Genomic DNA, 13,686 nt, shown 5'->3' on the forward strand with positions numbered 1-13,686 from the left:
TTATTTTGAAATGTTGAAAAAATCAGGGAAAATTGAAGACTATTATTTTGAAACAAGTAGAAATACAATCGAATGATATCTCAAGAAAAGTAAATCCAAACTACCACAAATGAAGTTAACGTTACCACCCCCTTAAGTTTTCCTGAGGGAAAAGTGTCTTTTGTACTTTACTGAGGGCAGTAAATATTACCATCAATTTTTCATATTTATCTTAGCACTGAAGAAGCAAATTAACCATACCCAGCAAGTTTAGACAACAGAAAAAAATCTATATAAATAGTAACGTAATTTTCAATTTAATTTTGCCATATTCTAATAACACATTTATGTCAATGTTTTTCTTTTTTATTTCATTTTATTCAAAATTTGTGTGCAGTTTGTCAAACGAGTGTCTGAAATTGTCCTCAAACAATTCCTCCGAATACAAAATTATATATCTTTCTAAACCTTTCGAAGCACCCATGTTTAAAAACAAGAGTGGTCCACCATTATTGCCATGGCTTCTAATCACTGAAAAAATGTTTGTAAAACATAAGTCCAGCTAAAATAATGTTGTGGCACCAAGTAATTTGCTGTTTCTGCTCGTCTATCTTCAGTTTGTTAGGCTTCTAGCACGCAAGAGCGTCATTAAATATAGCCTAAAGGACATCTTTATTATGATCTTCCAATATTCTAATCATAATTTGGGGTATCATCCTTTTATCCTCCTAAACTAATTAACTAAAAAAGATTACTATACTTCGATTATTGTACTTTTTATATCCTAACTGTATTCATTATCCTTCCTATTAAATATTATTCAGATTATATTAATTTTTCCACTTGATCTAGTTTCTCGTTATCTAATTTCCCCTCTTCGCCCTAATTTATATCTAGTTCAAGGAGATCAGCCTTCTGAACAGCTCTCAAAGCTTCCAAAAATTCATTCATATCGGATTTAGAACTCAAATCCTTTGCATAAGTCAAGTCAATATTTTAAGTCTTAATAAATTAGTCAAACTAAAAACCAGCAGAAACTAAGATGAGTGTCATCTTAACCAGCAAGAGCACAATTTGCACTTTACTGAAACTAAAGAACCAAAATGACTTTTTAACTTTAATAAACTCAAAATTATTTAAGCATTAAGAATTAAACATCAGTATATGCATATTAAAATGTCTATCCAGATTCGCTTGTTGTTTTGATCAATAATCTTGCTTATGAATTTTTTTTTCGATATTATGAGAAATAGGAGCATTCTGCTCAAAATAAAGATTGTTTTCAGTAAAGAATAAATGATTTTCTTGTTTTCAGAAGGAATGAAGAGGAAGATCTTCAAGTGGGGGTATGTAATAAGGGCACTTATAATTGACCTTTTTTATTTAAAAAAATATGGTTAATTTATGTTTGTTTTTAGGTTTCATTTATTTATTGACGGCTTTTTTTGGTGGTTTACGGTGGAAACTTATTTGACTTTATTTTTGCTCATTTTTGGTTTAATATAGCCCTTTAGTTTCCTTTAAAAAACTTATTTGGTGGAAGTTTTTTTTTTTCAATTAATTCACATAAACCGAGAGATGACACAACCCTGCTTATCTACTGGTTCAATACCAAACCAACTTCAAACATCACCTTCTGATTTAACCACGGGAAAAAATACTCCTGTTCTTAGCACATGTACTTGTCTTGTGGGCCAAAGAAGATTAGGACACATGTCAAAGCTTTTCCATCAGCCGGATCAAATACCTATTGATGGGTCAGATAATTAAAAGTATGCTACATTGTTAATACCATAGTGAAAATTTAGCAAACATATCCTCTCCCTTTCTTAAAACCACGAGGATCTTTTGTTAAGAACTTTGTCTACAGCTGCTTCAAGTTTAATAATTATCATATATGTAATATTTATCTTGCACTTCTTGGCTGAAGGGCCATGAGACAGAGCACATGAAATTGTCTGGCGGGCCGAAGGAGATTAGGATAATTTTCGAAGCTTTTCCATCAGCCAGATTAAATTGCTATTGATGGAATAGATAATAAAAAGATTTCTAAATTGTTAATCTCGGAGTGAAAATTTAGCGGACAAATCCTCTCCCTTTCCTAAAAGCACAAGGATATTTTGTTAAAAACTTTGTCTGTAGCAGCTTTAATTTTAATAATTATTATTTATACATTTTTCAAAGCCTTTCGATCAGCCAAATTAAATTATTATTGATGGGTTAGATATTAAAACATGCCACAAAATCATAGCATCAAAATTTAAGAAGTACAATACTGTTACTAACAATAATAAAACCAACCAAGCCAAAAAAATGATCAAAATTCCTTATATACCATAACCAGTTTGAATATTCACTCTTCCTCCGATAAACTTCTAAATTCCTTTAAATCCTGTCTTAAGATTTTTCCCGTTACATTCAAAAGAAGTCATGCTTTTGTTTGGTGGCAACTAGATTGCCAAAGAACACAATTATAGAGGACGTATAATCTTCATCTAGATTTATGAATCTATTTTCATTCCATTATAGTGCTAGAATGTAGGATCGATCCACAGTTTTTAAATGTTTATGACCAGCTTCACTAACAGTTAGAAGAATATAGTCTACACATTTCATTTTAAGAAATTATGTACATCTTCCTTTACCCTTGGAAGTCCCCACACTTCATAGCAATAACCTAATGCTGCCATTGCAATGGCTTCAAATATTGAAACCTTAGTTCTAAGACTTTTTTTTTCTTTTAAGCTTGTTCGAAAGTAAAAACAAACTCCACAATACCTAGCTATTCTAAATATTATCATCATTGCTGCGTTCACCGACTTTATCAATAATTTACCTTTACTCATTACGGCTTTAATCATTAATTACGTATTAATCACTAATGAATCACTATTTCTAATGATACTTTATAATGCTTAAACAGAAAAATCAGTACATGATTTATTAGATTATTGAATCAAATCACCAAATCAACCAAATCAACGCTAAAATCTACTGATTTTTTTTCTCTCACTGGGTTGCATTCCTGAGTATAATGAGTGGGTTCGAGTTCTCTGCTTTTCTGACCATAAACAAGGCCAAAATATTTTAGCAAAGTACACTCTTTATTTTTTCTGAACCGGCCACATTAACAGATAAAGAAGCAATACCTCTTCCAAGGGCATTATAAACAAAGAATCCACTTTTTATAGCGTTTACTCTAGGCCCTAAGAAGTCTTAACCCGAGATAAAGATTCTGGATCAGCCTGGATAAGCAGAAAGAGTGCAACAAATCAACAGGACGTCATCAGCGTGACAAATCAAAGTAAGATCGTAAAGGTCAATGTAGACTCCACCATTGGTTGTCCTAGTCACAATTGTTGTCAATGCGTTAGACATCACAGGAGTCAAGATTGAACCGTGTCTTAATCTACGAATCAAATATATAGGTCTGCTTAGATAACGCTTTTCTATCTTAAATCGTAAATAACTGTACCAAAGCCTGTAACACTGTAGGGTAACCAAACGGGACATAACACTAAAATCAAGCAGGGCCATAACAACCAGTGCATTAGCTTGGTAATTTCGGTACCAACGTATATTCTAAAGTGTCTAAAAACGGGGAGAGGATTTCTAACTTCGTTGCTCAGAAACATCGGTAAAGTAATGCTGATGTTCCTTCAACTATCTATGTTGATCTACCACTAAGATATTACCTCCTTCTATTACATAAAACCAGCAGGATATTTATTTGCTAAAACCATTGCGCTAGGAATATAGATCTTTTTTGAGATATTACTGCATATACATTTTTGGCCTGCTTAAAATACCTTTTCTATCTTAACTCGTACATAACTGTACCTATACCGGTAAGACTGTAGGGTAACCACATGGGACATTACACTAAAATCAAACCTTTTTCTAGCTTAATTTGTACATAATAGTATATATAGGTTTTCTTCGGTTAGGTTTCCTACAGATCTATAAAAACAACGCTGTGATAAAACCCTCAATTTAAAGGTTTACGGAAACCTAACCCTTAATTCTATAGTCTTAATATTATTTACTAATTAATTCAGGCAGAAGCAATAAACACTGAAACAAATGAGGTCGGCACTTGACCTGTATCATCACACGTGTGATATAAAATGTGAGATGTTCAATCAATAGAGCACTAGCATTTTGGAAATTATGCGCTGTTATGTCGTCCAGACGGAGGTTTAACGTCGTTAGTGACCCGACTCATGTACGATGCGTCATTTTTCAGACAATAAATATGCTACATTTGCCCAATAGTGGGTCTAGCCTTTCTTTTATTTCGTTCTGCACAATTGTTTGGTATGTTGCTCTTTCTTTCTTTTAGTTTAATGAATTAGAAACAACAATTCAAGAGGCATTTTGTTACGCTTCACATGAAAGCGAAAAAAGTAAAAGAGTTATTTTGGGCATTTTGTTGGCTATGGTTTTTCGACTTCGGCTATCTCGAATGTTATGGTTTTTCGTCTAGTTACGCTTTACTTAAATAATATGAAAAAAACTTCGTTTTCTTAAAGAGTTAAAGAGGCTGCGTCCCAAAGTCGAACCTTAAAACGTACAGGAATTAGAAGAGGCAGTTGGGGGGCTGCCGCCCCCCAAACCCCCAGCTTTTAAAGACTCTTTTGTACAGGTTTTTTGTTTTTTTGCTAACCCCCAGCTCTTGGCTTCGGAAAGGCCCTCTTTTAATTAACAAAAAATTGAAATGAATGAATAATGGAATAACTTCGAAAAATGTTAAACACAAGAGGACAGGAGAACCATTGCGCCGAAACTAGTAATTAGTAACAATGAAGTCCCCCCCCCAAAAAAAAAAACCTGTACAAAAGAGTCTTTAAAAGCTGGGGGTTTGGGGGGCGGCAGCCCCCCAACTGCCTCTTCTAATTCCTGTACGTTTTAAGGTTCGACTTTGGGACGCAGCCTCTTTAACTCTTTAAGAAAACGAAGTTTTTTTCATATTATTTCTGTACGTTTTTCTACAATCCATGGTGGCTGTAATTTAATAATTAGACTATTAGGACTATAAGAAGACTATTAGGAGAGGCAAACCCCCCGCTTTTAAAGACTCTTTTGTACAGGTTTAATTTTTTTTCATATTAATTCTGTACGTTTTTCTACAATCCATGGTGGATGTAATTTAATAATTCCTGTACTCCTCGTACAGGAATTAGGAGAGGAACCCCCCCCCGCTTTTAAATCATTATATAAAATAGAAAAAAAATAGATAGAATGACCGAAATGTTTCTTTTGCTCATAAGAAGTTGTGAAAAAAAATCGCCCGTAAGGGACTTGAACCCTTGACCAGAGGATTAAAAGTCTCACGCTCTACCAACTGAGCTAATAACTTACATGTGTGTAAATATAACTTCTCAATAGCTTTTAAAAATTTCAAATTAACATGGGCTCTTATGGAGAGAAATCCGTTAATTTAAATAGCTAATGGGTGGTTTCTGGAAAACAGGGAAGGAGTTATCGGATCAAGCTGAAATTTCGCGGATAAGCTCCTGGGCCGTAGGGGACCTTAACTTGTGAATTTCAGCCCGATCGGACAACGTTAAAAGGGGTGGGGGGGGGGGTTGGAGGGTCGAAACTTTCGGGGGGTTAAGATTTTCCTACGAAACTTTCATGGGCACTTACTCGGAGAATTCCGCATCGAATGAGTCTTCGTACACCCAGATCCGATGTCGGATGTGACCTGTAGGCGTGGCGAAAAAAAAAGTAAATGAATTTTAAGTGGCTATGCGTGGTTTCTGGAAAACAGGGAAGGAGTTATCGGATCAAGCTGAAATTTCGCGGATAAGCTCCTGGGCCCTAGGGGACCTTAACTTGTGAATTTCAGCCCGATCGGACAACGTTAAAGGGGGGCTTGGGTTGACAGGTCGAAACTTTCGGCCAGATTTTCCCCATGAAGAAAAAGTTGGAGGGGGATGAAATTTTGCAGGTTTCTTAGTTGGAGCTCGGGCTACGAAATGCATCCCTCCCCATCCGTCTGCGACCACTGGAACCGAAGATCGCTTAACATTGTCGTGTGTCGCCTCTTTATAGAGGCACGAGTGTGCCTCCTTGAACCAGAAAGGTAAAAATGTATTTAGGGTTTTTCGGCTGTTATTATCGACTAAACGATTATAAATGTAGGGTTTGTCCTGGGTATTCGTAGAATGGTAAATGAATTTTATAACAAATGATTTATTTGTTAACCTGACAACTACTCCTACTGCTAATAGCTCAACGCAGCACCAAGCTGCATGAAGCCAACATAGCTCCTCCTCCGTCTTATTCTGTCCAAGTTCTCCCTCTTTATACCCTCCCAAGAAGTTCCCATTTCCCTTAAATCTTTATATACAAAATCATCCCACCCCAACCATGGACGACCTATTTTCTGTTTATCCCTAGACAATTTGTCGAAAAGGACAATCTATCATCCTTCATCCAATAAAAACAAATGTTGGTAAGGAATGGGACCGCAAAACCTGCCCAGGCTATCTCAACGTTTCTCTCCTTATAGCCCTAGATAGCGGGATTGAACCACACTTTCCCTACAGCCTACTTTGCAAAAACATATTAAGTTAGAAAAACATGTTTATAAGACATACTGGGTATAAGTATTTTGAATTAAAATAATCAACTTGGTGAAGATGGATAAGTGTAGACTGATGGTCTATCATCCATTGCTGTCCGAATATGGCCTTTATTATTGTTATTTTTCTTTTTTAACTTCATTACACAAAGTTTAATTGAATAATTATCCATCAAAATCTAATACGTCGATGAAATCTACCCGGTTTTCTAAAAAGGGAAGAGACATTCTCAAAAACCCAAGTGATATTCACGAAAATCTTACGATCAAATTCAAGATATTTGAGAATCTCCTATAGGTTTCGAACTCCTATCTATATGAGCGTGGAATTTTGTGTTTTTTGCAGGAAGGAGGATCACGCAAGCGTGTCTTTTTTGTGACATTTTTCCCACGAGGAATTGTATTCAGCCAACAGTTTTCGCTCTTTTTAGGGGAAAAAAAAGTTTCTTTAACTGAAAGTATCGAGCGACATTAAAACTTAATACGAACATAAATTATTCCATACATGAAAGGGACCGTCCCCTCCTCAACGCCCCACTCTTTACGCTAATGTTTTTATTGTTTTTAAAATAAGATTTGTGAAAAAGAGTCAAAATAAGGTCTGCTCAACAGGGGTTAATGTACTACTTGATGGCTCAGCTAAACAAACGGTAACCGTTTAGTGTTCGTCTCCCACAACTTTATAATAATTTTCCAGAAATACACCATCTTTTTATGAGAATTCAAACGATTGTGCTCTTGGAACGACGAAAGAAAACACTAAGTCTGTCTCGCCCTTAAATTCTGTGTTGCACAATTGTTTGATACGTTGTTCTTTCTTTCTTATAGTTTAATGAATTAGCAATAACAATTCAAGACGCATTATTAGAAAATTCAAGACGCATTATGTTACCCTTTAAAAGAAAGAAGAAAAAGTAAGGTTTTAATGGTGCTCCATACTTTCAGTTAAAAAAAAAACTTGTTTTTTCTATTTAATTTCTGAGCATTTCTGAATTAATATAGGTTTCAATTTTGGCTCACCGTAGATGAACAATTAAAACAAAATTTGCATAAAAATTTCCCTTTTTTCACGAAAACTAATAAAATTTTCTCCGGCTTGTAACTTTTGATGGGTACTACTAAACTTGATGAAGTTTATATATTTAAAATCAGCATAAAAATACGATTCTTCTGATATATAATGGTATCAAAATACCGATTTGTAGGATCAGTAATGACCTTGATCAATTACAACCCCCCTATGGAAACAGTTTGTCCTTAAGGAAATGGGCTATGGAAGAAGTGGAGAATGACACTGTGGAGAAGTAAAAACGATTTTTTGAGTAAGAAATGCCCAGAAGTTTAGGATTTCATGGATAATAATTTCCCCCTTCCTCCCCCTTTGCACGTCCCTTATAAGAAGTTATTCCCAATTTATCTTTAAGTTAGTGTCAATCCTTGTGCATAAATATGAACCTGGAATTGATTAAACAATTGGATCATATTTTGGTAGATGGTTTAGTTTAATGTGGCGAAGCTTTTACTGGGAAGTATATATAAAACTTAACTTTTTTTTCTCATTGTTTTAATTTTTCTGCGATTGAATCATTCATTTAACCAGGGGTGTGAAAGATACAGCTCGTAAGTTAACCTCAGAACAGGTATACGCTACGCCTTCAAGGAATGATTGAAGTTAGAATATTGGTAGAAAATACGATCTTTTCCAAAATAATGAAAAATTCTGGTCACACTTTGGGCACCTCCAGGGGCTTATATTCACGCTAGTATTTATATAAGCATATGCGTTCCTACTTCTGCTATATAATGTAATATAATATCTAATAGAGTATAAACCAGTACACACTTTATTGTCTTAAGCCAAAAGCGGCATTAAAATTTAAAGATTATTTTAATTATTGTCTTAAGCCAAAGGTTGCAAAACCCCTCATCGCTGAAGATAATTGTAGTCTTATAGCCGATTATTATTTACAAGTCCCCTACATGTCTTACCACTGGAACTAAATTGGTCTTACCATCAAATACACGGGAAACAAATAATAGGCACATCAACTAGCAAAAGTGACGAATCCCTCATTGTCGAAGATGATTATGAGCAAACAGCCGACTGTTGCTTAAAACTTCCCTATATGTCACACAATTGGTATTGGCCAATTTTTGGTATCAGTCAAACGTGGCTTTAGGGGAACTGCTTTTGCTCTGCATACGTGTGGCATATTAACTTAGAGATATATAAAATATCAAATATAGTTCAAATATGTCAACTTATTTAAAGTTTTTTAAATTCAAAACAATGTTTTGCTTTTATCATTACCCGACCTATGCTTGAATACGAGTGAAATTTATGTGTTCTTTTTTTTGAAAATAAGACACCCCTTGGGTCCAAGCTTTCTCACTGAGGATTGATCTCATGAGGAGTTCCACCAACAAATATTCTTCTTTTCTGTTTATCTAAAAGTTGTTCTTTGGCAATGAGAATTTTCTCAATTTTTTGGTTCATTTAATGGTTGAAATCATGTCGACAGATTTCAGATTATGAATTTGGGGGTCAGTTCTTTTATTTGCTCTAGTCGTAATACATTGACTATTTGTTCGTTTCCCACTTATTCGTATTTTGTTCTTATGCAATTTGAGGAATATGAGTTAAGTTGTAAACTCATTTGTGTCAAATTTAAATAGATACTTAGTTTTTCACTGTTTTATTACTTATGCGTGAGTAGAAGTATGCATGAAATAGAATATGTAGACGTATGTATGGAATATGTGTAAAAAAAAAGAATAACAGAATAAGCAGTTTCAGACAAGGGAATCCATATATGGATTCCCTTGAGAAAGGGAATCCATTGAGATACAATTTACTTGTTAAGCTTGAAAAAATCTTAGAACATTGCAAAATCAAGCTATCCCCAAGTAAACTTAAATGACTGACTTTTCCGACGAAAATTCTAAAAAATTAATAGGTTAATGTGCTAGCCGTTAGGACTAAGAAGTCTTGGATAAAATATTGTTTTCTTAAAAAAGAATTTAAGTCCACCTGGGGGCACTTTTCCCTCTGTTGAAAAAAAAGTGTCCTATTTCTTATATTTAAACTACCAGTATAATTTTAAACGTTACAGTTAGTGCTATTAACAAATTAAAAGTTGTATATTTAATTCTAGTGTCCTTATTCTGTCTTTATCTAGCTACTGGACGCACTCCAAATTTACAAAATACTTTAATAAAGACTAAAAAAAAAAAAATTCAACAGGAAGTCTAAGAAAAAAAACTCTAGGTAATTTTTTTCTTTTATGTTACTTCAATCAATATACAAAAAAGAAAAAAAATGCACGGGTGGCGATAAAAAAAGAAAAGAAAAAAAAAAACACCAGAGACACATTAGGCATGTAAGAAACAATTTTAAGAAATTTTATTGGGATCCAAGCCTCCTTAGTTAAATTGGCCAATGCGTTTGGTTATAAAAGGGTGACAGTCTTGTTCTTATTGCTAAGTTATTCAGGTCCAAAGACTAAAAAAAAAATTCAACAGGAAGTCTAAGAAAAAAAACTCTAGGTAAATTTTTTCTTTTATGTTACTTCAATCAATATACAAAAAAGAAAAAAAAATGCACGGGTGGCGATAAAAAAAGAAAAGAAAAAAGAAAACACCAGAGACACATTAGGCATGTAAGAAACAATTTTAAGAAATTTTATTGGGATCCAAGCCTCCTTAGTTAAATTGGCCAATGCGTTTGGTTATAAAAGGGTGACAGTCTTGTTCTTATTGCTAAGTTATTCAGGTCCACCTGCGGATCCTTTTGTTAAAGTTAGTTTTCAGAAAAGTGCTAGTTTTTCAGAGTTCTACTAACTCAGTGCAATACCACGCCTTAGTATATTTGACCCAATTTTGCAAATATATTCTGCATAAACTGTGCAGCAATAATTTATGTTGGTTTTGAATTTCATCCTCACTAAAAAAAAGTACTAGCTTCTGTCAAAACTTTTTATTATTATTTAGATTAAAAAACAAAACTTATAGCCTAACACAATTGGCCTCCTTTGTAGAGACGAAACATAATTTATTAAATGATAGTATTTTCAACTACTTAGACTGTTGTTTGCTTTTTTGATCTATATATTACTGTGTCAAAAACAAATTTCTTCTTTGCGTATTTACCAAAATAAAGGTTAAAGCATCCAAGTGTTTCAAAAGCACTCTTGTGGACTTTTATTTTTGTATATCGGTCAAATATCGGGTAGTAGAGTATTTTGAGAATACTGCTTCTATATTCCATCAAAAGTTACGAGCCAGGGAAAACTAGCCTTATTTTAGAAAATAGGGAGAAACATCCCCTAAAAGTCATTGAATATTAATAAAAATCACACCATCAAATCCAGCGTATAAAAGAACTCTATTGTAGAAGTTTCTAGCTCCTATCTACAAAAACGTGGAATTTTGTATTTTTAGCAAAATAGTAGTTATTAACACCGGCACCCTAAAATTAGCTTCTTCTAATTTTAATCCTACCCCACCTCCAGAAAGAGAAACTGTACATAACCCTACTCTGTATGTTAAAGAAAACACAATGTGTCGTTTTTGTCTTTTTTTATTATAATAATTCCAGAAACTTATAACAATTTTACAACTCATAATCGAATTGACCAATAATTTTAGTTGTATAAATTTTTGGACTCTTTCCTCTCAAATTGGATAATTGAAGAGCAGCATAACAACAATCAGGGCTCTGCCAATTTCTCCCAGTACAAGAGCATTCGCAGCAGGAACTGTCTTGTTTGACCAGCTGGTTCACGCCGCTTATTTTTATAAAAACTGAGCCAACAGGATCCTTTATGTCAGGTCGAGTGCAAGTCACTGTTTCTCCTTGTAATAATAATAGTCATTAATTTTTAGCCCAATAAGAAAGAAAGCTGTAACGAGCCCAATCTGGTATTTCTTGATTTCCGCGCAAATACCAGCCATCCAATTCAAAAATCAATTTGTACACATCATTAGGACCAAAGGAATATTGACTGCAAATTGAAAATCTTCCGGAAAGACAGGTACTATACCTTTTGGCTCGGCTGCCCTTCTTTTTCTTTCGAGGGCTGCCAAATTTCGCTGTTGAGCCCTTTCAGATGTAACAACCTTATCACCACTGCAAGGGTTGTACCTCTTCTCTTTTTGCCAATAAACTTCATTTTTGTTTCTGTCTGCCTTGTATACATTGTCTCGGGGATGAATTGAAATTTTTTCTTCATATCTTTGCCTTTGAAGTAAGGTTTTTCTTCCTTGGGCCATATATTCTTCCCTTTCAAATATTGGCAGGTATTCCCCTTTTTTACGCTCATCAGCCACTTTATTCTTTTCAGTATATAAACTTCTTTGGCTCATTTTTGAATAGCCTCTTGCTCCAATTCGGAAAATAAACTCTTTTTTCTTCAACACAGGCTGGAAACCTTTCATGTCTCCCTTACCAACTCCTTTTAGCTCTTCTGCAGCTAACTTAAAGTGCTTTTCAGAACTTGATCCTTCAGTTTTCATAATACAGTAGTATAAAAATTACGATTGATGTTTTGCAGTCCAACTCTGAAATGTGTGTATATGATAAATCGAAGGGTCCCACTCGTTTTATGCTTTCAATGACGTCATCTTCTCGTTGAGATCTTCTTTATGCTTTATCTGACGTCATCTTCTCACTTGTTTGTTGTTGAAACATGACGTCATTTTTTCTTGTCGATTTATGGATATATATATATATATATATATATATATATATATATATATATATATATATATATATATATATATATATATATTATTAAGGAGTAACACAATTCACTAGTAACCAAAATTCAAAAAAAGGAATTTGATCGCAATTAATGAAGTGATACTAACGAAAATCATTCCGTCAGATTCAGTATACAAGAGTAGCCTATTGAACAATTTTCTGCTCAGCAAAAATGTAGAATTTTGATTTTTTTTTCCCCAGAAGATAATGGAATTTTTTCTCATTTGTTGTTTTTTTCCATTGATGATTGTATCGTCCAATGGTCATAGAAAATTGGGAGAGGACTTATCCAAACGGAAATCAGCCAAGTGCCCTTTCTAAGTAACCAAACATATTGAAGAGTAACTAGCCAGAGGCAGACATTTCCAAGGGGGAGAACTTTCCAGGGAGAGATTTTGATGAAGGGAGGGGAGAAGGAATTACCAGCAAAATTTTTTTCCCAATTCAAACAGCTTTATTAACGAAACAAAATGTGACAGCAAATCACATTCAAACAAACACAAGTAAAAATATTCTTTCAAACACAACTGGTTGGAAATTATTCATGTCAATTCCCAATCGTGAAATGATTATAAAAACGATCAAAGATTCACTAAAAATATACACTATCGTTCGAAAAATAGACTAAAATACGAATAATTTTCTGGGGGCATTTTCAGCGATGAGGGAATGGTCTAGACGGAATTTTTCAAAAAGAGGAATAGTTTAAGCAGGATTGAATTTTTCACTATGGAAGTTTTTGTAGGGGACGAAAACTTCAAGAAAATTTTTTACGGAGAGGGGAGGCCAAATTCCCGACTGGATTTGAATAACAATCAGATATTAAATGAATTTTTTTTTACTGAAAATGAGGAGCAATTTTAAAACTTAAATTGAAGAGAAATCATACCGTATATGAAGGGAGCATCCGCTTCCTCAATTTTTTTTGTGTTAAAGTTTTGCTTTTGGCCCAGTCCCTTAGGAACGATTCCTGAAAAGCAATGATTCTTCAATTGAAACAAGAAAGTTGCAGTAAAATAATTGAGGATTTCAAAAATTACAAAATGATTTTATATGTCAGATTGTTTATTTCGAATGTGTGTCCCTGCTATATTTACACCCAGGGCAAGTGCCCCTTAATCAGCCTTCCCTAAAACGATCTATGGGGAAAGGGGTATTGGAAACTTGTGTAAAACACAAGCCTAAAATGTGTTTTTGAAATATATTTTCTGATGATTCTTTTCCGAATTTTCTTCAGCTAGTCTAAGGGGAGATAAAGTCTCTTTGTTCAGAGGACCATAACAATTATGAGCAAAAGCTGAGACTCAACCATTAACTGGATCGCATTTGTTAATCAATTTAGTCAAAGTTGAGGTGC

Source organism: Artemia franciscana, chromosome 4 (genome assembly GCF_032884065.1).
Source record: "Artemia franciscana chromosome 4, ASM3288406v1, whole genome shotgun sequence".
NCBI lineage: Eukaryota > Metazoa > Arthropoda > Branchiopoda > Anostraca > Artemiidae > Artemia > Artemia franciscana.